Source organism: Chenopodium album, chromosome 25, assembly GCF_948465745.1.
Source record: "Chenopodium album chromosome 25, dcCheAlbu1.1, whole genome shotgun sequence".
NCBI classification, from domain to species: Eukaryota; Viridiplantae; Streptophyta; class Magnoliopsida; order Caryophyllales; family Amaranthaceae; genus Chenopodium; species Chenopodium album.
In genome coordinates, this window is record NC_137858.1 from 22,348,783 (window position 1) to 22,370,088 (window position 21,306).

The window sequence follows — 21,306 nt, forward strand, 5'->3', positions numbered from 1 at the left end:
TAGCTAAGAAACATCACAAGACACCTTAATCGTGTAAATGCATGCCACAAATCGATTGTCCGTATCAATGCAAACTTGCAATGCAATCTAGTGTGAATAACTAGGGTGATCAAGCCTAAATCAAACACACACATGCACAAAATTGATTAACCAATTTAATCACATCATCAACTTAATCAATTTTCTAAAATTAACTTAAATCCATTACTCATACATGCTTCACCATTACCTTAGCAATCAAACTACTCACAATCCATTAAGAACATCAAAATCAAAGCTAATCTAACTAACAAATTCATATTCATCAATTAAAATCAATTAAATCAATCAAACTATTAACAAACTTGAACAATCAATAAAACAATTGAAATCAAACAAAAGATTGAATTAAGGTGAAAAGAATCCTTACAAACTTGATCAAAATCAAACCAAATGTAGCAATCTTCAATCATCAATCATCAAACCCAAATTTTCTCTATCTCAAAATCTAAGAACAAGAGTTCCTCTCTCTAACAAAAATTCAATCTAAACTAATTCTAATTCAATTCTAATCCTTCCGTCTCTAAAAATAGAAGAAAAAGATATATATAGTAAAACTAACTAGAGAGAAGTTAGTTAGATCGTCCAAAAGAAACACCGGAAGGTGCAGTCGCACAAGGGAGAAGAGCGGCCGCAGGAAAAAGGGTACGGAGCAGGGACCTAGGCAGGTGCGCCCGCTCCCGCACCCGCACCTGGTGCGCCCCCACCACCCAGGTGCGCGGCCGCACCTCCCCCGTGCGTGCCCGCACCTGGCTACAGGGCACCTTTCCTCTTCTTCGTCCTTGCTCATCCTCGTGCGCTCGTCTTGGTGATGATGATAAACACTAAGATAGGCAGTCTTGAAATGGTAATTTTGGTGGGTTTGTGGCAAAGATGATGCCCCCACCGCATACGTGCACCGATCTCTTGACTTGCTCCTTGCGTTCCTTCAAACTTGAAGCTCCAAACGGCGAACACGAGGCATCCGATTCGATGAAAATAAAGAGAAGAGCACTCGGGAATCCTTGGAACACGATCATAACCTGAAATCAAATGAAACAAACAAATAAAAGGGAAAAGGAACAAATAAACAAAGAAATGCACAAAACAAGGAAACTAGCTACCAAAAGCACAAACTAACGAAATAAAGGACAAAAATAAATAAAACTAGAGAAAAAGAGTTAAAAAATGGTATGAATTTCATCCTAAAAGAGGCCAAATGAGTGCCATAAATGACACTCATCAAATTCCCCCAAGCTAAACTTTTGCTCGTCCTTGAGCAAAACAAAGCAAGAAAGAAAAGGATGAAAAACTTATTCAAAAAGGAAAAAGAAAGAGTCAAGATGGGAATGTACACTAAGACTCACTGTCGTAGGAATCACGGTTGTTTTTAGCTACAATAAGCCCTTTAAACCCCAAAGTCGCCTATGAGGACGAGTGAGGTCTCGTAAGGGTGTCCTAAGAGTTTGACCCATGACTCTCATAAAGAAAAAACGAGGCAAATCAAAAAGACAAAGTCAAAACAAAGGAAAAGAGAAGAATATAAAATTCTACGAGTTGGACTTTTTCACCATGACTACAATTCAAATGAATGACAAACTTTCTCAAATAAATAGAGGTGAGCACATTTCAAGATATCCAAGGTTGATAAAAGAATAAATCATGCTAAGCATAGAGAACTAAGTATCACACTCCACTTTCATCCCGTTCGTTCTTACCGCGTTCTCCCTACTAGCTTCAAATCAACCTCTAGTGAGCGTCCCAATGATTCCTCGAAGGAACCGGAAAAAGGAAAATTTTTAGGCTACTCGAAATCTTGACTTTTGCATCCCCTCTCCCTATTCCCAAAACTCACATTCCTCTCCTCCGATGAATGACTCAACAACTTAGGTCAAAAAGTCTTTCCCCAAGGTTTTCATGCAAGGGCGAGAAAGGTTGTAGGTAGGCTAAAATTTGAAATTGGTGGTTTTCCTAATCAATGAAGCAAAAGAATGGCCAATTCATAGGATCACAATCAAGTAGTCACCAAAACAAATAAAAATGCATACACCTTATACCCCCAAGCTTATTCAAAATTACATTCACAAACATATACACAAAAGTGTAAATGTTTCTCCCCCAAGCTAAAATGAAGCATTGTCCTCAATGCTTAGAAGGAGAAAAGAATATATCAAAATATTTTTGGGGATTTTCATTTTTTCACTTATTTTTTCTTTTTATAAGCTTTGTCCTTGCCTTTTATAAATTTGGACGGCTTTTGAACATTGAAACTGTTGTCCTTGCCTCTTTCTAAGAATTGGACGGCTCTTTCATTTATTCACTTGCCATCATTCCCAAAATATATATAAAACAAAAACTTGCTATCATATTGAACCAAAACCAAACTTATACACCACAACTTCCAAAAGATGACCATTTGCTTCACAAATACCAAAAATGGAACAAAAAGAAACAAAATGTTCAAGAATCTAAGTATGTGGCTTGAAAAAGAAGGGAAAAGGCTCAAATGGTTTAGCAATACGACAAATGTAAACCCAAAAAAAAATATGAAGCAAACTATCCTAAAAACAGAAAAATACCACCCCGAAAATATGCCTTTGTCCTCCCTAAAAGGTTCGATCTCGGATTCAAGATCTATGAGCCAAGTTTCAAGATTAGGTTTGCGAAAGTCAAGGTCCATGCCGCTCATACAATTATAGGTAGAAGGCTTGAAAAACAAAGAATTTCACACGGATGTAGCAAAAACTCACTATTAGCATCAAATCAACCATAGGGAGCAACTACCAACATGCCACAATCAAGTAGAATCCGGTTTCATGATCCTCTTAGTTCTAACCTGATGAGTGACATTTATGGCACTCATTTGATCTCTTTTTGGATGAATTTCATTTCATTTTATAACTCTTTTCTTAGTTTTCCTTAGTTTTATTCTTGATTTCTTCATTTTATGCTTTTCTTAGTTAGTTTCTCTATTTTGTGCATTTTCTAGTTTATTTGTTGTTTTTCCCTTTTATTTGCTTTTTCTCTTTTATTTGTAGGTTATGATTGATTGTCCAAGAATTCCCGAGTTTCCTATCCATGTTTTTTCATCGCTTTTCATGCTTTATGCTTGTGTAAAGAGCTCCAAGTCAAGAGGGACCCGAAGAGCAAGCTTCAAGACCTTGGTTGTGCACTTTTCATGACTTGTGTTCACCAAAAATACCAAGGAAAGTTGCTTCCTACTTTGTCCCCCATCACCATCACCTATGGTGTGTGCACCACATGAGCTAGGACGAAGAAAAGGGAGGAAGTTCACCCAGCAAGGTGCGGGCGCACATCCGGCGCGTGCGGGCGCACCCAGCTGGGTATGTTTTCCATGCGCGCCTCTCTCTCCTACGTGCGACCGCACCGGCGTGGGTCTATTTTTGGGCGTCATAACCGACCTCTCCTTTGTATATATAGTTATTTCCTTCTATTTTTAGCTAAGTTTTTTCATGAAGTCTTTCATTAGATTAGAATTTTAGAGAGAGAAACTCAAGAATTGAAGAGAGAGAAACTCATGGTTTTTGGTTGATTGTTCAAGAATTCTCCATTGTAATTGATGTTTTGATCAAGTTTGTAAGGATCTTTCATCTTTGATTTCAATATAAGTTTGTTTTTAGTTGATTTCATTTGTTTTTCATATTATTGTTGATTGTTTGATGTTTGATTGAAGTTTGATTGAAGTTTGATTGATTGTTGATTTGATCTTCGATTTCTAATATGTTGATGATGAAATTGATGATTAGTGTAGTTTTGATCTTAATTTCTATGGCTAGTGAGTAGTTTACTAGCTAGGGTAATGGTGAAGCATGTATGAGTGATGGATTAGAGTAATTTGGGGAAAATTAATGGAGTTGATGATGTGATTAAACTTGGTTGATGATTCATGTGCATGTGTGTAATTGATTGAAGCTTGGCCATCTTTAATTGTTGCACTAGATTGCATTGTAAGCTTGCTATGATACGGATCATTGATTAGTGACTTGCAATTTCTCGATTGAGGTATCTTGTGACGTTTCCTAGTTAGTGTTTAGCGTATTTGGCGCTAGTTAGACCTCTAGGAGAATAACTTGGTATGCTCTTTTGGATACATGTTTGATCTTCCCTCATATCACTTGACTTAGTTGGTTTGACCTCCCAAATTATCCTTCTCTATTGCAATTACATGTGGATCCATTTCCCTAGTGTCTTTTATATTGATTTTATACAAGTTAATTGCATTGATTAGCTTTAGCTTTAGTTCTTACCATAAACCCCGCATTTAACTTCGGAGTAGCTTAACATTAGACAATAGACATTCAATTTCCATTCCTTTGGGTTCGACCTCGACTTACTACTATACTTCTATAGGGGTTTGTTGAGTTATAAATATTGTTTGATTGGGTGGGGAGGTAGCCCAACGACCTACCGTTTCCGCGCCCATCATAACCAACTACCTTAGCATAGATTATTTCTAAAATCAACCGAACATAATCTCAAAATGTGCAAACCTCTAATATTTAGGAAGTAAATCATTCAAAGGCAAAAGTCGAGTGATATGAAGTCCAAATCATAAAAAGAGAATACAAGAAAAGGAAAAGCCACAAAACTATAAACAAAGCAAAAGAAAAATAAAGGAAAGAAAAATAAAAGATCAAGGCAGAAAATCAAAGAAATAGGAGAAGCGAGAAATGAAGAAAAGAACAAGAAAGCACATGAAACACATAAGTCCCAATCGAAATACAAGTGATCTTATGGCAACAACACCAAAAGATCCCAAACACGCTAGGTGTTAAACACAAACATCCTCGAACCATTAAACTTCCCTAGACTAATCCTATTCTAAGCAACCAAGAAAATAAAGGAAAGAAAAAGGAAAGGTCTCGCCAGATAATCCATGCTAAGTGAAGAAATAAGAGTGAATATGAGAATCACCGAATAAATCTCCAAAATAGAAGCAGAACAATCAGAGTCGGACGAGAGCAAAATAAATAAAGGAAACTATATACAAAGAAAATTGTTAGTAACTTCTAGACAAAACCAGAAGACAAAAAGAGTGAATCAGCAGCATAACAGCAGAAAAATCAGGAAGACGGATAGAAAAGCATAACAGCAGCAGGCAGATATAATCATCAGCAGAAAATCATCAGAGCATCATCAGAAAAACTATCATCATAACAGCTATCATCAGGGAATCATCACAGAAACATCATAAGAACATCAGCAGCAGATATAGGACAGCAGGAACGAAAAGCAAACAGCACCAAATGAATCACAAGCTAAGGGGAAAACATAAGACGCACAACCTCAAAGAAATAATTCCCCCAAGCTAGAAATGAGCTACCCCCCCCCCCCCCAAGCTAAAACCTAACAATAAGGCATGCAAGACTAAGCAAGATAAAGCAACAATAGGGAGGGTAGCCAAGAAGGCTTACTCGGCACTGTGGTAGGGGGTAGAACTAGAACTCCCCCCACCAATGCTATAGACAACACTACGAACCACATCATCAGCAATCTGGGCACTCTTCCCCTTGGTCCTACTCTCTCTCCTAAGCAAATCTAACGCAAAGAAATGCGTCCAATCATCAAGAATAGGAGGACCCAAACGTCCCCACCTCCCCTCGGTCTCGGGTGAAGGAAAAGGGTTAGGGTTACCCGGATCATAAGCCCAATCACATCCCCCCGGTCTCCTATAGTCATAATCTCCTCGGGTGGTCCCCCGGATGGCACTAGGTGCCACATGAGGTCCCTCCCAATAGGGGTAGCAAAGTCGAGGACCTACGGCCTTATCAAAAGGCTCCCATTGGGGAATTGGCCCCTCTTGGACCGACAAATAGGGATAGTTCAAGTATGGCTCGATCTCACCTCTAGCAACATGAAAATCATATATCCTCCTAGCATGATAATCATACCCCCCCCCCCAACAAAATCAAAGCCCAAAGAAGGGGAAGACAAAGCTAAAGTAAGAGCATCAATTTTATCATGCAAGCTAGTCAAATCAGGAGTAGAAGAAGTAGAGGGAGAAGGAGGAGGGCTAGAAGTACCTCCCCGAGATTTCGGGGGAACACGATGCTTCGGGCGAGGGGAAGGCAGAGGGACCCTTCGGAGAGAGCGGTCAATGGCCATCTTGCTCGGCCACCAAGGTAAATCCGAATCCAAATCTCTCACCATGGCCTCGGGGTGAGGAATGAGACACCAATCCGTGGTACGGCAAACCTTCCAAACAAAAAAAATTTCCTTGTTTGTGCGCTCCAAAAATCTTTGATTAATCAATGCATAGATGCTTAGGAGATGTGAGGGGTTCTTCTCTCTCGCGTCTTGAATAGGCTCAAGGGTCTTGAGCATTGCCCCATACTTCTTTTCAAGTGAAAGCACAAGAATGGTGATCATCCCTCCAATTTGAATGCTACCCGAAAGGAAAATCCCATCACGAATATCAACAAACCTATCAAGCAAATGCGAGGCAAAATCTATAACCTCAACTTCATCATCCCTAGGCTTATCCGCCAACCAAAGCCAACTCAATTCTTCATGGAATATGAAACCAAGGGATTCCTTAGAAAAGAATGCATATGTGAGGATACAGCTAAAATACCGCATAGCCGCGTGAATAATAAAGGCCGACTTGGAGTATTGCGGCCTATAAGACTCCTCATAAGCAATATTGGAAAAATCACACCTCTTGGAACAGGAGGTCACGAATATATTTTGGTCGCAATTGATTACTTCACAAAGTGGGTTGAAGCACAATCATGTGCTAAACTCACTGCAAAACATGTAGCACTCTTTATCGAAAGAAACATAATTTGCCGATATGAAGTCCCACATGAGATGATAAGTGACAATGGAACTCACTTTCAAGCTGAATGTGAAGAATTGCTACAAAAGTATGGTATTCATTATCATCACTCTTCCCTAAATAGACCTCAAGAAAATGGAGCAGTTAAGGCAACCAATAAAAATTTAAAGACTATCATCGAGAAAATGACAAAAAATTACAAGGATTGGCTTGACAAGCTCCATTTTGCACTTTGGGGTTATCGCACGTCAATCCGAACATCAACAGGAAATACGCCATTCGCTTTAGTCTACGGAATGGATGCCGTACAAGTTGTGGAATTAGAAATACCTTCTCTTAGCATCGCTTTAGAAAGTAAACTCGATGAAGTTGAATGGGCTAGAGCACGGTATGAAGAGCTAATTCTACTTGACGAAAAGCGACTAGAAGCTCTACATCATACCCAATGCTATCAAACTCGTATGGCTAGACACTTCAACAAAAAGGTCAAGACTAGAAATATCAAGATTGGAGACTTGGTATTAAAAGCACTAAGGAAAAATGTTTTGGACCCAAGAGGCAAGTTTAGGCCCAATTGGTCCGGACCATACATTGTCAAAACAATTTTGTCAGGAGGCGCGGCTAAATTACTATGCAGCAACACTTGTGTTGATTTGAATTTTGAATTTGTATTTTATGTTTGAATGTTACAGGGTAATTAAAAAAAATTATAAGTTTATTTTTAAAAAAATCAAGGTTAAATAAATTACATCTTTATTTAAAAAAAGGAGAAAAAAAAACAAAACAGGTTAAGACAGGTCGGGTTCAGGTCAACTCGTTTAAAACCAGGTTGGGTTCAGGTTGGGAGGTCCTGATCTGTTTATGTAAATGGGTCAACCTGAACCCGACCCAATCCGACCCGTTTGCCAGCCCTAGTTAAAGGTTTGGTGACATTCACTCGGATTCTCAGTCTAATCGATTTAACAATCCCACTAATCCCATTATATTATCAATCTTCACAAAAGTCCCAATTTTATTACCAATGGTTTCAAGATTTGCATTATTAAGTCTACCTTTAAAAGGAAAGTTATAGATTCTAACCCACATTGGTAGTTCCTCTAATTTCACATCCAAGAGCTTGTCTAAACCCTCCATTTCACCAAGAACAACAACACGTCTGTGAAAGTGCCATGGTTGGCCTTCAAGGACTCTGAGCCTGTCCTTCCAATGGTGGAATTGGAAGACAAAAAGGTTTTTGCCAATTTACTAATATCCAGGACAAACTTTGGTTGCCAAACGCTCTTCATAGTCGACATAAAAACATTCGCATTCACATTATGGTTAGTCTAAATCGTCCCTACCAGACCTAATTCAATTCGAGCATCATCCTCCTCCTCTTCATCTACAATCCACTCCAGTGCCCTCTTCGTCTTCTAATTTTTAATTTTCATCAAGAATAGGAGGACCCAAACGTCCCCACCTCCCCTCGGTCTCGGGTGAAGGAAAAGGGTTAGGGTTACCCGGATCATAAGCCCTATCACATCCCCCCGGTCTCCTATAGTCATAATCTCCTCGGGTGGTCCCCCGGATGGCACTAGGTGCCACATGAGGTCCCTCCCAATAGGGGTAGCAAAGTCGAGGACCTACGGCCTTATCAAAAGGCTCCCATTGGGGAATTGGCCCCTCTTGGACCGACAAATAGGGATAGTTCAAGTATGGCTCGATCTCACCTCTAGCAACATGAAAATCATATATCCTCCTAGCATGATAATCATACCCCCCCCCCCCCAACAAAATCAAAGCCCAAAGAAGGGGAAGACAAAGCTAAAGTAAGAGCATCAATTTTATCATGCAAGCTAGTCAAATCAGGAGTAGAAGAAGTAGAGGGAGAAGGAGGAGGGCTAGAAGTACCTCCCCGAGATTTCGGGGGAACACGATGCTTCGGGCGAGGGGAAGGCAAAGGGACCCTTCGGAGAGAGCGGTCAATGGCCATCTTGCTCGGCCACCAAGGTAAATCCGAATCCAAATCTCTCACCATGGCCTCGGGGTGAGGAATGAGACACCAATCCGTGGTACGGCAAACCTTCCAAACAAAAAAATTTTCCTTGTTGGTGCGCTCCAAAAATCTTTGATTAATCAATGCATAGATGCTTAGGAGATGTGAGGGGTTCTTCTCTCTCGCGTCTTGAATAGGCTCAAGGGTCTTGAGCATTGCCCCATACTTCTTTTCAAGTGAAAGCACAAGAATGGTGATCATCCCTCCAATTTGAATGCTACCCGAAAGGAAAATCCCATCACGAATATCAACAAACCTATCAAGCAAATGCGAGGCAAAATCTATAACCTCAACTTCATCATCCTTAGGCTTATCCGCCAACCAAAGCCAACTCAATTCTTCATGGAATATGAAACCAAGGGATTCCTTAGAAAAGAATGCATATGTGAGGATACAGCTAAAATACCGCATAGCCGCGTGAATAATAAAGGCCGACTTGGAGTATTGCGGCCTATAAGACTCCTCATAAGCAATATTGGAAAAATCACACCTCTTGGAACAGGAGGTCACGAATATATTTTGGTCGCAATTGATTACTTCACAAAGTGGGTTGAAGCACAATCATGTGCTAAACTCACTGCAAAACATGTAGCACTCTTTATCGAAAGAAACATAATTTGCCGATATGAAGTCCCACATGAGATGATAAGTGACAATGGAACTCACTTTCAAGCTGAATGTGAAGAATTGCTACAAAAGTATGGTATTCATTATCATCACTCTTCCCTTTATAGACCTCAAGAAAATGGAGCAGTTAAGGCAACCAATAAAAATTTAAAGACTATCATCGAGAAAATGACAAAAAATTACAAGGATTGGCTTGACAAGCTCCATTTTGCACTTTGGGGTTATCGCACGTCAATCCGAACATCAACAGGAAATACGCCATTCGCTTTAGTCTACGGAATGGATGCCGTACAAGTTGTGGAATTAGAAATACCTTCTCTTAGCATCGCTTTAGAAAGTAAACTCGATGAAGTTGAATGGGCTAGAGCACGGTATGAAGAGCTAATTCTACTTGACGAAAAGCGACTAGAAGCTCTACATCATACCCAATGCTATCAAACTCGTATGGCTAGACACTTCAACAAAAAGGTCAAGACTAGAAATATCAAGATTGGAGACTTGGTATTAAAAGCACTAAGGAAAAATGTTTTGGACCCAAGAGGCAAGTTTAGGCCCAATTGGTCCGGACCATACATTGTCAAAACAATTTTGTCAGGAGGCGCGGCTAAATTACTATGCAGCAACACTTGTGTTGATTTGAATTTTGAATTTGTATTTTATGTTTGAATGTTACAGGGTAATTAAAAAAAATTATAAGTTTATTTTTAAAAAAATCAAGGTTAAATAAATTACATCTTTATTTAAAAAAAGGAGAAAAAAAAAACAAAACAGGTTAAGACAGGTCGGGTTCAGGTCAACTCGTTTAAAACCAGGTTGGGTTCAGGTTGGGAGGTCCTGATCTGTTTATGTAAATGGGTCAACCTGAACCCGACCCAATCCGACCCGTTTGCCAGCCCTAGTTAAAGGTTTGGTGACATTCACTCGGATTCTCAGTCTAATCGATTTAACAATCCCACTAATCCCATTATATTATCAATCTTCACAAAAGTCCCAATTTTATTACAAATGGTTTCAAGATTTGCATTATTAAGTCTACCTTTAAAAGGAAAGTTATAGATTCTAACCCACATCGGTAGTTCCTCTAATTTCACATCCAAGAGCTTGTCTAAACCCTCCATTTCACCAAGAACAACAACACGTCTGTGAAAGTGCCATGGTTGGCCTTCAAGGACTCTGAGCCTGTCCTTCCAATGGTGGAATTGGAAGACAAAAAGGTTTTTGCCAATTTACTAATATCCAGGACAAACTTTGGTTGCCAAACGCTCTTCATAGTCGACATAAAAACATTCGCATTCACATTATGGTTAGTCTAAATCGTCCCTACCAGACCTAGTTCAATTCGAGCATCATCCTCCTCCTCTTCATCTACAATCCACTCCAGTGCCCTCTTCGTCTTCTAATTTTTAATTTTCATCAAGAATAGCGTTTTATTTGAGGTTATTAATAATTTGTAGAGAAGTATCTTTAGAGGAAAGGGATTTTTCGATTGTGTCACTAACGTTGCCAGAATTCGAAGCCATGATTGAAAGAAAAAGCGCTAGCTGTAGAAAACAACAAAAAACCTTTCAAAAAAGGAAAACCTAGAAAGACCTAAAAAACCCTCCCAAGGAGAACCTAGAGGGAACTTGCAATCATTTTTTTATCATTAATTATAACAAAACTTAACCAAAAGTTTAAGTTATAACATTCATTTAGGTTATAAGGTTGAATAAATATTTTATTAGGGTCATTTCATAAAATTAAAAAAAAAAAAAAAAGAGGGTTACCATGTAGAATTTCTTATTACTTATTTATGTAGTTAGGAATTAGGAGTAAATTAAAATAAGGATAAAGTAGGAATATAAATTTTTTTTAGGAAAATTTGTATATTACCACCCAAAAAGAGGTCCTGTTTTGAAATTACCACACATTAAAATATTTTACTTTAAATAACCACCCATTAAATTTGAATAATATTCAGATTACCACCTTTTTATGTTGGAAAAATTAGAAAAAATAATCCCAACTTTTATTGATTTTGTTCCAATAATCCCAACTTTGGGTTATTACAGAATAATCCGAACTTTGGGGGTATCTCTTTTTCTTCAATCTCAAACCGGTCAACGGAAGTCAATGACCTATTATATCAGGTCACTTGACACATGTCAAGTCCTGAGTGGTCCAAATATTTTTAAATTATAAAAAACAAAAAAAAAAAAAAAAAAAATTCAGAAAACCCACTGCCAACCTAACTTCCACCACCACGCCCTTCCAACACCACTGCCCTTACACCAGCAGCCCACCCTTACCTCCACCACCACTGCCCGATTCGTCGGACCGTCGCGTCAACTCTATTCCACGCAACAAACCACTTCACGCAACCACCGAAGTAGTACATCCCCACTAAAAAAAACCCCAAATCGCGGCCAAATTCGACCAACACAGAATAAATCGCAGCACCGCCGCGAGGGGAGGGGAAAGACGACGTAGGGGGAGAGGAATAAGCGGCGCATGGGGAGGGAAATATAGCAGCAGCCAGAATTTGGGGTTATGCCGGTGGTTTTTAGGATAAAAACCACCATCCTTCCTCCCTGAAACCCCCACAAAGACACCAATAAAAACCCTCCCAATTCCACCCCAAAACTCACCGCCCTGCGCCGCTAATCCCCCTCCCCCTACGCCGCTTATACCCCTCCCATGCGTCGTTAATTCCCCCTCCCCTTACGCGCTGATAATTCTCGATTTGAAGACATGTATGAAATGTAATTGAGGTTGCGAAAAAGGGTGGGGCTGGGATTAGGGGTTTTGGTAATGGTGTTTTGCGATGTGGGAAAGAGTCGCGGTCTTTTCAATGGTGTTTTCAAGGGTGGGAGAAGGGGAGGGGGGAGTTTTTACGGGAGGGGGAGGGGTTTCGTGGGTGGGGGAAGGGAGGGGGAGGTGTTTCGGCAGGTGGGTAGTGGTGGTCGGGGGGTGGGGGCGATTTTCCGACTGCGTGGGGGGTGTTTTCGGGTGGGGTCTGGTGGAAGGGGTGGGGGAGGGCTGGTGGATGGGCTGATTTTGGGTGGGGTGCTGGTGGTTAAGGGGGAAGGGGGTGGGTTTATGTTTTGTTTTTTTTTCAAAGTTTTTTTTATTTATTTTTTTTTATTTTGGACTAATCATGTAGTGACACGTGGCTTTTAAAAAACATAAAAAAAAAAATTAACCTTCTCAACAGGTAACCGGTCATAAGGACTGAAGAAAAAGAAGACCCCCCAAAGTTCGGATTATTCCAGAATAATCTAAAGTTGGGATTATTATACCAAAATTGATGAAAGTTGGGATTATTATTTCTAATTTTTCCTTTTATGTTTTCCGGTGGAAAATCTGTTTGAGGGCCCCACATAACGGCGATAAACGACTATTTTCCATATTTTGACTTTCTCTCTCCCCGATTTATGTTGTTTATAAATTGTGCAACTTCAAGTCACAATTTTTGCCCTAAATTACAATCAAAATTCCACAAATTTGAACTGCTACTCTGAGAAGAGCTTGTCTGCCGAAGATCATACACTCAATTTGCTTCAAAGGTATGATTTCACTACTTGATAATTTAGGATTTTTTCGCCAATTTACGAATTAGGGTTAATGAGTCAATTAATTTGGGGGTTTTTTTTTTATGCAATTAGGCTATTTGTTTTGCAATAAATTGTGCAATTTTGTTACAATTCTGCTAATTGGAGTTGTTGTTGTCCAAATTTGTTGACTGATTGTTTACTATGTTGAATAATTGTACCTTATGTGTCGTGATTTGCGATTGAAAGATTTGAATGATTCATACTTGCATGAAGTTGTAAGCTTGTTCTTTTTTTGTTTTTGTATTATGTTTTGCAGAAATGGAGGAGAATAAGTACGTACATTTTCAGATTTAAGTATTTGAGTTTTGTTGGTGACTTTGAATATGAAGTAGGCAAAAGTAACTTACAGGATACTGCCATAGCTTTTGAAGATCAACTTCATGACATGGAAGATCCAATAGAAGGATCAATTGACCTTCTCTACCCCATATTCCAGTGTATCTATAAAGGAAAGTATAGGACTTTAGAAGATGATGGTGATGTATTCAAGATGATTAGGAGGTTGGGAAAAAAAGGATATGTACATCATACATGTTGGGAGCATAGATAACCCTGGCTTCTTCGCTGAGTGTATCATTGAGTACAGAATGAAACAGAATAGGACTTGGCCACCCCCTGGTTATCCTAATTATGGTGTCCAACCACCACAATAACTAGGTGTTCTTGACTTACAAGTGTGTAATTCCTTGTTTGATGGAAGTGTTGACTGACTTGTTCTTTTGTAATTACGGATTGGAAAATGTCTTGGATTAGTACATCTCCCACAAACCAGAAGAAATGCAATTGTGGATTGCCTTTTGCTAAGTTGACATCTTGGACCAGAGAGAACCCAGGAAGGAATTTCAGGGCTTGCAAATTCTATGACTATAACATTGAAACTAGGGGGGTGCAAGTGTTTTGAATGGATTGATACTGAGGATAGAACTGAGTGGCAGAGAGATGTGATCAACCAACTTGTTCTTGACAAAAAATTGATGAAAGCTGAAGTTAATTCTCTGAAAAGGGATGTTGATGACTTGATTGGGCAGAGAAGGTGTCTTCTTAATGAGGTGGATACATTGAAAGTGAAATGCAAGGCTTTAAGTGGGGACAGGAAGAAGATGATCACTGGTAGTGGCAATCCTGACAGCAAGCTTTTGATTGTTGTAGTTGTTATTTGGTCCTTAGTTTTAGTTTTAGGTGGTGTTGTAGTTAATAAACTGGTGTAAGGGAGGTGTACTTATTCTAGTAGTACTTGATTGTAATGTTGACCCTAGTATTTTGGTAATGCAATGAACAAGTAGTTGTGGTTTATATATTGTGTGTTCTTATGTCTTATTTTTGGCTTCTATTTCCAACATATTTGTTGTTTATTTTTAAAAAAAAAACAAAACAAAAACAAAAACAAAAAAACAAAAAATCCAACATATTTGCTGATGCTTTTTGAAAAAAAAAAAAAAGTCCAACATATTTGCTGATTCTTTTTTTTTTTTTTAAAAAAAAGAAAAAAAATTCCAACATCTTAATCAACACAACTGCAGCTAAATGAAACTAAGATTTAGGCTAAATTTGTCCCTACCAATTGTCAATTTCATTAAAACAACATCCAAGTTTTTACAAGTCACAAAATACTATCAAACTCTTCAAAAAGAGACATACATGATAGTTGGTCTTCCCAAATTTAAACTTGTTTTTTCACAAAATATTACAACTTAACAATACTTCCTAATTGCTACCACCTTGGATCTTGTACTTAATAGAAGCTGGAACAGGGGTAGCATCAGTAGTAGTTGAGGCTTGGCTTAGTTGGGTGTATGGTTGCTGCTGACTCTGCTGCTATTAATGCTCATGATGTTGCTACTGTTGCTTCCCCTGTTCTTCTTGCCTGTATTGCTCTTGTGGGAATTTCTTGTTCCTAATGCTGTTATGTCCAGCTGTAGCACCAAGTGCACTCTGCTGTATTTGCCAAAGAACAGAACATTATTTAGAACATTACTCCAAGTACATAGAACCATGACTGAAAAAAAAGGAAAGGTGTCACTAGTACCTTCTACAATGCCCTTTGTTCTTTCTTCTTTCTCTGCTCTTTCACCCATTGAGTGTCTGATTGGGGTCTGCCTCCATCTTTCTTTGGTGAAGACACAGCAATAGGGTTTACTGTAGGGTTCTTGCAAGTTTTTGCATAGTGTCCTAGCTGCCCACAGTTTCTGCAAGTGCTTCTTCTCTTCACAGGCTGCTGCACATTTTTGGTTTAGGGACCCTCTTCTCCCTACTCCAGCTTTCTTTTCTTAGATTTAGGTCTTCCAGGCTAGATTTTAATTGCTGGTGGCATAGGTGCTCTGAGCTTCACCTTGCCCCAATGGTGTGGGCCAGGCATTGGTTGTATTTCATACCTATATGCCAACATATAGGTATCCACAGAATATGCACTATTTACATAGTCATGAGGGTCTGCCCTTTTGTCCATGATCTCTATAAGCTCCCCCAGTGATAGCAGGTGCATGTCCCATTGCTAAGGTCAACTGTGACTACATCAGAGTTCAGTTCCACCTCATATGCATCATCCCTAGACACTTGCACAATACAATGCCTTGCTACAGGCTCAATTCTTTTGAATGTTTTCTTCACATAAGGAGTTACTTTGCCTTCCATTTTTTGTAACACTCCCATTTGTCATGGTTCCTTTTCATCATATACCTCCTAAGCCACTCCATTTGTGTCAAAATAGGCTTATCCCGAGCTTCTTTTATAACAACATTAAAGGTCTCACAAACATTGTTGAGAAGCTTTACTATATGTTATTTCAATCCCAAGGTCCCCTAAAACTCTCCTTCTAAAAGCTTTAATCTTCAACCTAGGATCTGATCTAAAATCCTCAATAAACTTCTCAGCTAAGTATTCAGCAGTTAAGTTATGATTGCTTCTAACCCTAAGGCACTTATGCTTCAAATTCAATCTTTTAATCTGCCAAAAATCTTGGTTCACAGACCTTCTAACCACCACCCTAAAGTGATATCTCCTACCCCCAACATATTTACAACTAGGAAGTCTACATTTTTTAGCATTCCATTTACATTGACATCTCTTCCTACATTGTATAATAATCTTGCTACTGTCATTGTGCAAATACAAATATTCATACCTGTTTTCAATGGCATGAACCCTACGAGCTTTCCTCACCACTGTGTTGTTAATGAACTTTTGGTACTTCACCAACTGTATTGCATTGGTTTGCTGAAGTCAGTTGAAGCATGGAACCAAGGACTGTTATCATGCTCATCATCAGACCCTCTAGGTGTCCAACTCCTCAGAATCAGATGTGTACTCTTGATTAAATCAAGGTATAACAACGCTAGGGATTAGGGGGTGTCAAACATGATTAGAAAGAGGGGAACAATGATAGTTATCATGATGATCATGCCAAAGAACACAAGATTCTACCTAAACAATTCATTTTCATGCAATAGTCTAGGCATATCAATGAAAGAAGTCCATGCTAATTAGGATCATTCTCATGAATCCTATTAGACACAAGCAAACTAAGAGAATAAAGAAACACAATACATGAAACTCCATTTTAACAACTCATTCTCATGCAATCATTAACATGGAGGTGATCTTAATCTAGTTCAAATCATTTTCATGCATTTAAACTAGAAGGCAATCAAATAAAGTGCAACAATAATCTCAAGCCATTAAATATCATGTCTTTCATCAATTTAAGGCATGTAATCAATCCAACTATCATCATTCATCCATCATTCAATGCATATTTCACACCCCCTTCCCCTAGCTAAAAGATTAGCCTAGTGTAGACACCCATTTGTGTCTCCCCAAAACCAAACCCAGTGATGAATGCCTTTCACGTCGAATCATAATCGAATGAGGTGAAAGTGTGGAAAAGTCAAGTGTTGCGGTTTAGTTTTAATTAAAATTCTCTTCTCTCTGTTTCCGAAAATAACTCTATTTATTTAAAAATAGCCAAACCACTTTAGTTTGGTCCATAATTAAGGTCCAATAATAGTGTAGTTGGATAGGGCTCGAAGAAACCTTTCGAACGATATATTATAAGCCCAATTCCGATAAATATTGAGGAAGTTATGGCCAAAATACTAAACTGGGCCCGGTTAATTATTTACATACGGCCCAATAATCTAGAGGAGGGCCTTATATGTCTAGTTTATGTAGTATTTTACCCCCGTCCCTTGGTCATTATTAGTAGTGTTTTTGGCTCTTTAGAGCCACTTTTATTACTAATATGTGTTTTCTAGTGTTTTCGTAGTTTTGGTTGAGTTTTGTAGGGAATTGCACCTTTGGAGTACTTTCCCGGGATTTTATGGAGCAACTACGAGCATTGGAGGAGCACAGCCATCTTTCGTAGCTCAAGATCGGTTAGAGTAATCAAACCGGTGAATAAGGGCTCGACTTGTGTGAAGACGAGGCATTTGGACCGAATGATTAAGCCCCAAAGAGGATATTTGGTTTGGGCCAAGTTACGAGCCTAAACGAGGAGTCCAAGCGGCCCAAGGGTGTCCACCCGATGGTCCGCCCGATGGTCCGCCCGATGGTCCGCCCGATGGTCCGCCCGATGGTCCGCACGGTGGTCCGCCCGATGGTCTGCCCGATCGGGCAAAGAAGACTTATATCGCAACAGCCCTTCGCCCGATCAAAAAGGCGCGCCCGGTCAGGCGGTGTGGCGCCCGATCGGGCGCGTGTCTCTGATAGATCTTTTAAGCATCGTTTAGTTTGTTTTAGTTTAGGATTTCTTGCTTATTATAAATATGTTTTCGTTAAGCAAGTTTAGGACTTCTTTTTTGACACTTCCTTGTTCTCTCTTTACTATTGTAATTCTTTCTCTTAGACTTTCTCTCTCTACTTAAGCTTATTTTCTCTCTCTACACTTTATACTTTGTTCTTTACTCAACTCTTTATTCTGATTACTTTGGTAACGATTTCTTTTCTCTTAATCTCAGTTATTTATTTTATTCCTTCTATCATGTTTTATTTTATTGCTTTGATTAGTTTAGATTTAATTATGTGTGAGTAGTTCTTTTTCTAAGGTTTATGGGGATCCATAAATAATATGAAGGGGTAATTTATTGTTGTTAATTATCAATGCTATATTAATTTCCTATTGATTGATTTAATGCTCTGTGACTAGATTAGGCCTGATCTTTTATGCATGAGTTTGACAATATTGATTCGAGATTCGAGAGATGAGAATTGAAGTTTAGGTCTAGTTTCAATAGGTAGGTTAATCTATAAATGGTTAAGTCGAGATTCGAGAGATGAGATTTAATACCGGTAGATTAATTCTGTGATTGTAATACGTAGCGAAAGCCCTTTATTATCTGGTTAATTAATGCATTAATGATTGGTTATTATGTTTTACCCTGGAATATTATTTATTGGTGAACCTATGCCCTAGGTCTTTAATTCATTGATTCCTCTTATTTTATTCTCCCTACTTATATTCTTCGTAGTATAATCTTTAAATCACAACAAATTGTTACTAATAATTTAGATTGCTATTAATTAATTAGGAATAGAAAGACTAGTTTCCCTGTGGATTCGACCCTACTTCCCTATCTACTTTAGTTAGAGGACTTAGGTAATTACTTTTGATTAGGTAATACGACTTTAGCCTGTCAAAATTTGGCGTCGTTGCCGGGGAAACAATTATATTTTTTATTTCTAATTGTTTTTGTAGTCTAGATTATTTTCCTTCGTCCCGGAGAACATAAGTTTTTTGGGACAGTTCTCATATCTGTTGTCTAGTTCTTTGTTTATGCCCAGGTGTTCCAGATCAGGCTACATTCCTTTCGATCCTGAGATCGAGCGCTCTTTCCATAGGCAAAAGAATTTATACAAGCAAATACTGGCGAGTTCTGGTGGTGAAATTCCTAGAGACCCTTCATCTGATTCTAGTGATCCAGACACTTCTTCAGAATCAGAATTAGAGATGGGAGAAAATCCACCTAAAAGGCTCAGCGACTATTCTCAGCCATCTTTGGCGCATTTTCCCCACCTTTCTCCTACGCCAGATCTCGAGGGAGTTCAATTCGAGATCAAGCCCTAGTTCATCACGATGATAGAAATGAAGCAATTTAGTGGAGCTAAGGGTGAAGACCCTAATCTACACATTGCCGACTACTGTCAATATTGTAACACTATAAGGCAAGCTGGGGTCACGCAAGACCAAATAAGGGAGATTCTCTTCCCTTTCTCTTTATGTGGAAAAGCTAAACTGTGGTTTAATGGTTTAAATAGAACTGCACTTGGCATTACTAATTGGGAGACTCTTGTTTTGAATTTTTATAACAAGTATTACCCTGCAGAGAAAACAGCTCTATTGAGAAGCGCAATTCAAAATTTCGCCCAAGAGCCAGATGAGTCACTATATGAAGCTTGGGAGAGATTCAAAGACCTGCAGAGAGAGTGCCCTCATCATAACTTAGCACAGTGGCAGTTGATACAAGCTTTCTACAATGGGATCGGAAATTCTTCTAGAGCAATTTTGGATTCTGCAGCTAATGGGAGGTTTATGAACCTCAATGTTGATGATGCAGGTCAGGTTATTGAAGATATGGCGATCCATAATTCCCAATATGGGAATCCTAGAGGTTTTGCAAACAAGGGAAAACACCACGTCGATTCTGTATCCTTTTTGCAATCTCAATTAACCTCTATTTGTCAGAAATTGGATAACCTTACTACTGCTAATTCTAAAATAACTAATGTTTCTGCAATTGATAATAATGCTAATGATGCTTTCTGTGAAAATTGTGGAATTATAGTCATTGGGAACATGAGTGTAGGAGTTCCATGGAGCAGGTTAACGCTTTTCAGTCCATCAAGCAAAATAACCCATACTCCAACACCTATAATCCCAGGTATCGGAACCATCCTTACCTTTCCTACAGGAGCAGTAATGTGCAAAATCCCACACCTCCACCTCCACAACAACCAGCACCACCACCTCAGCAGAAATATTACCATCCCAATGCTGGCCAGAAAAACCAACCACAAACTCCTCCACCACCTTCTGACCCAGCTTTATCAGAAATTAGAGCGATGTTAACTAGTATGCAAAAGCATATGGAGAGTAGAGACTCACAAATTGACTCGATTGTAGCCCACAATAAAGTCATAGATACTCAAATTGCACAGTTAGCCGCTGCTCTTCAGGTTCTCCCACAAGGAGCCCTACCATCGCAACCAGTACAACCCACAGATCAGGCGTTTGCAATTACCCTTAGGAGTGGTTCACACTATAATGGGCCTCCTATGCCCAAAGAAGATGAACCTGTTTCAACAGAAATTGCTAATCTTGATTCCTTTATACCAAGGGATATTAATCCTAGCCCTGCAGTGCTAAAGGGTAGTACTAATATTTCTGATGTTACATTGCAGGGTAAAACTCCAGGGAAGGTTGTAACTCAAGACAGGAGTAATGATGTGCAACAACCAATTATCAAACTACCATTCCCAAATCGACATTTGAAAACCAAGGTGGATAAGCAGTTTGGTAAGTTCCTTAACATGGTGAAGGATTTGCAGGTAACAGTTCCCTTTACAGAATTAATCACGCAAATACCTTCATATGCAAAATTCATGAAAGAAATATTGACTAGGAAAAGGTCTATTAGTGAGGTAGAGGCTGTCGCTTTTACTGCTGAATGCAGTGCCGTACTACAAAATAAATCTCCACCCAAACTAAAAGATCCCGGTAGTTTTTCTATCCCTTGTCATATTGGCAATTTAATGATTGATAATGCATTGTGTGATTTGGGCGCTAGTGTTAGTGTCATACCATTATCTGCGTGTTTAAAGCTAAAAATGGGTAAATTAAAGTCTATTAATATTACTCTTCAAATGGTCGATCGTTCTTCTAAATACCCCATAGGCATATTAGAAGACGTCCCTGTTAGAGTAGGTAAATTTTATATACCTGTGGATTTTGTTGTTCTTGATATGTCTGAGGATTTGCAAACCCCAATCATTTTGGGTAGACCCTTCCTTAATATTGCAGGAGCAATTATTGATGTAAAATGTGGTAAATTAACACTATTAGTAGGGGATGATAAAATTGTTTTTAATTTGAATAATACCCCTAAAAGCCCCATGCTAGAGGAGAAGTGTTATAAAATTAATGTGGTTGGTAATTGTTCTAATAAGCCCCAGGCCTTTGTTAAAGATCCCTTGGAGGCAGTATCGTGCGTTGCATCTTCTACAGGTACAACTAACCGATGGAT

General features: G+C 39.0%; 1 non-coding gene across 1 annotated transcript; it reads right to left on the reverse strand.

Annotated features, from left to right (window-relative positions):
- Positions 1-19,400: 19,400 nt before the first annotated feature.
- LOC145615818 (small nucleolar RNA R71) lies at positions 19,401-19,507 on the reverse strand. The gene has a single exon (XR_014107406.1). It is a non-coding gene; the product is annotated as a small nucleolar RNA R71 (small nucleolar RNA).
- Positions 19,508-21,306: the final 1,799 nt, after the last annotated feature.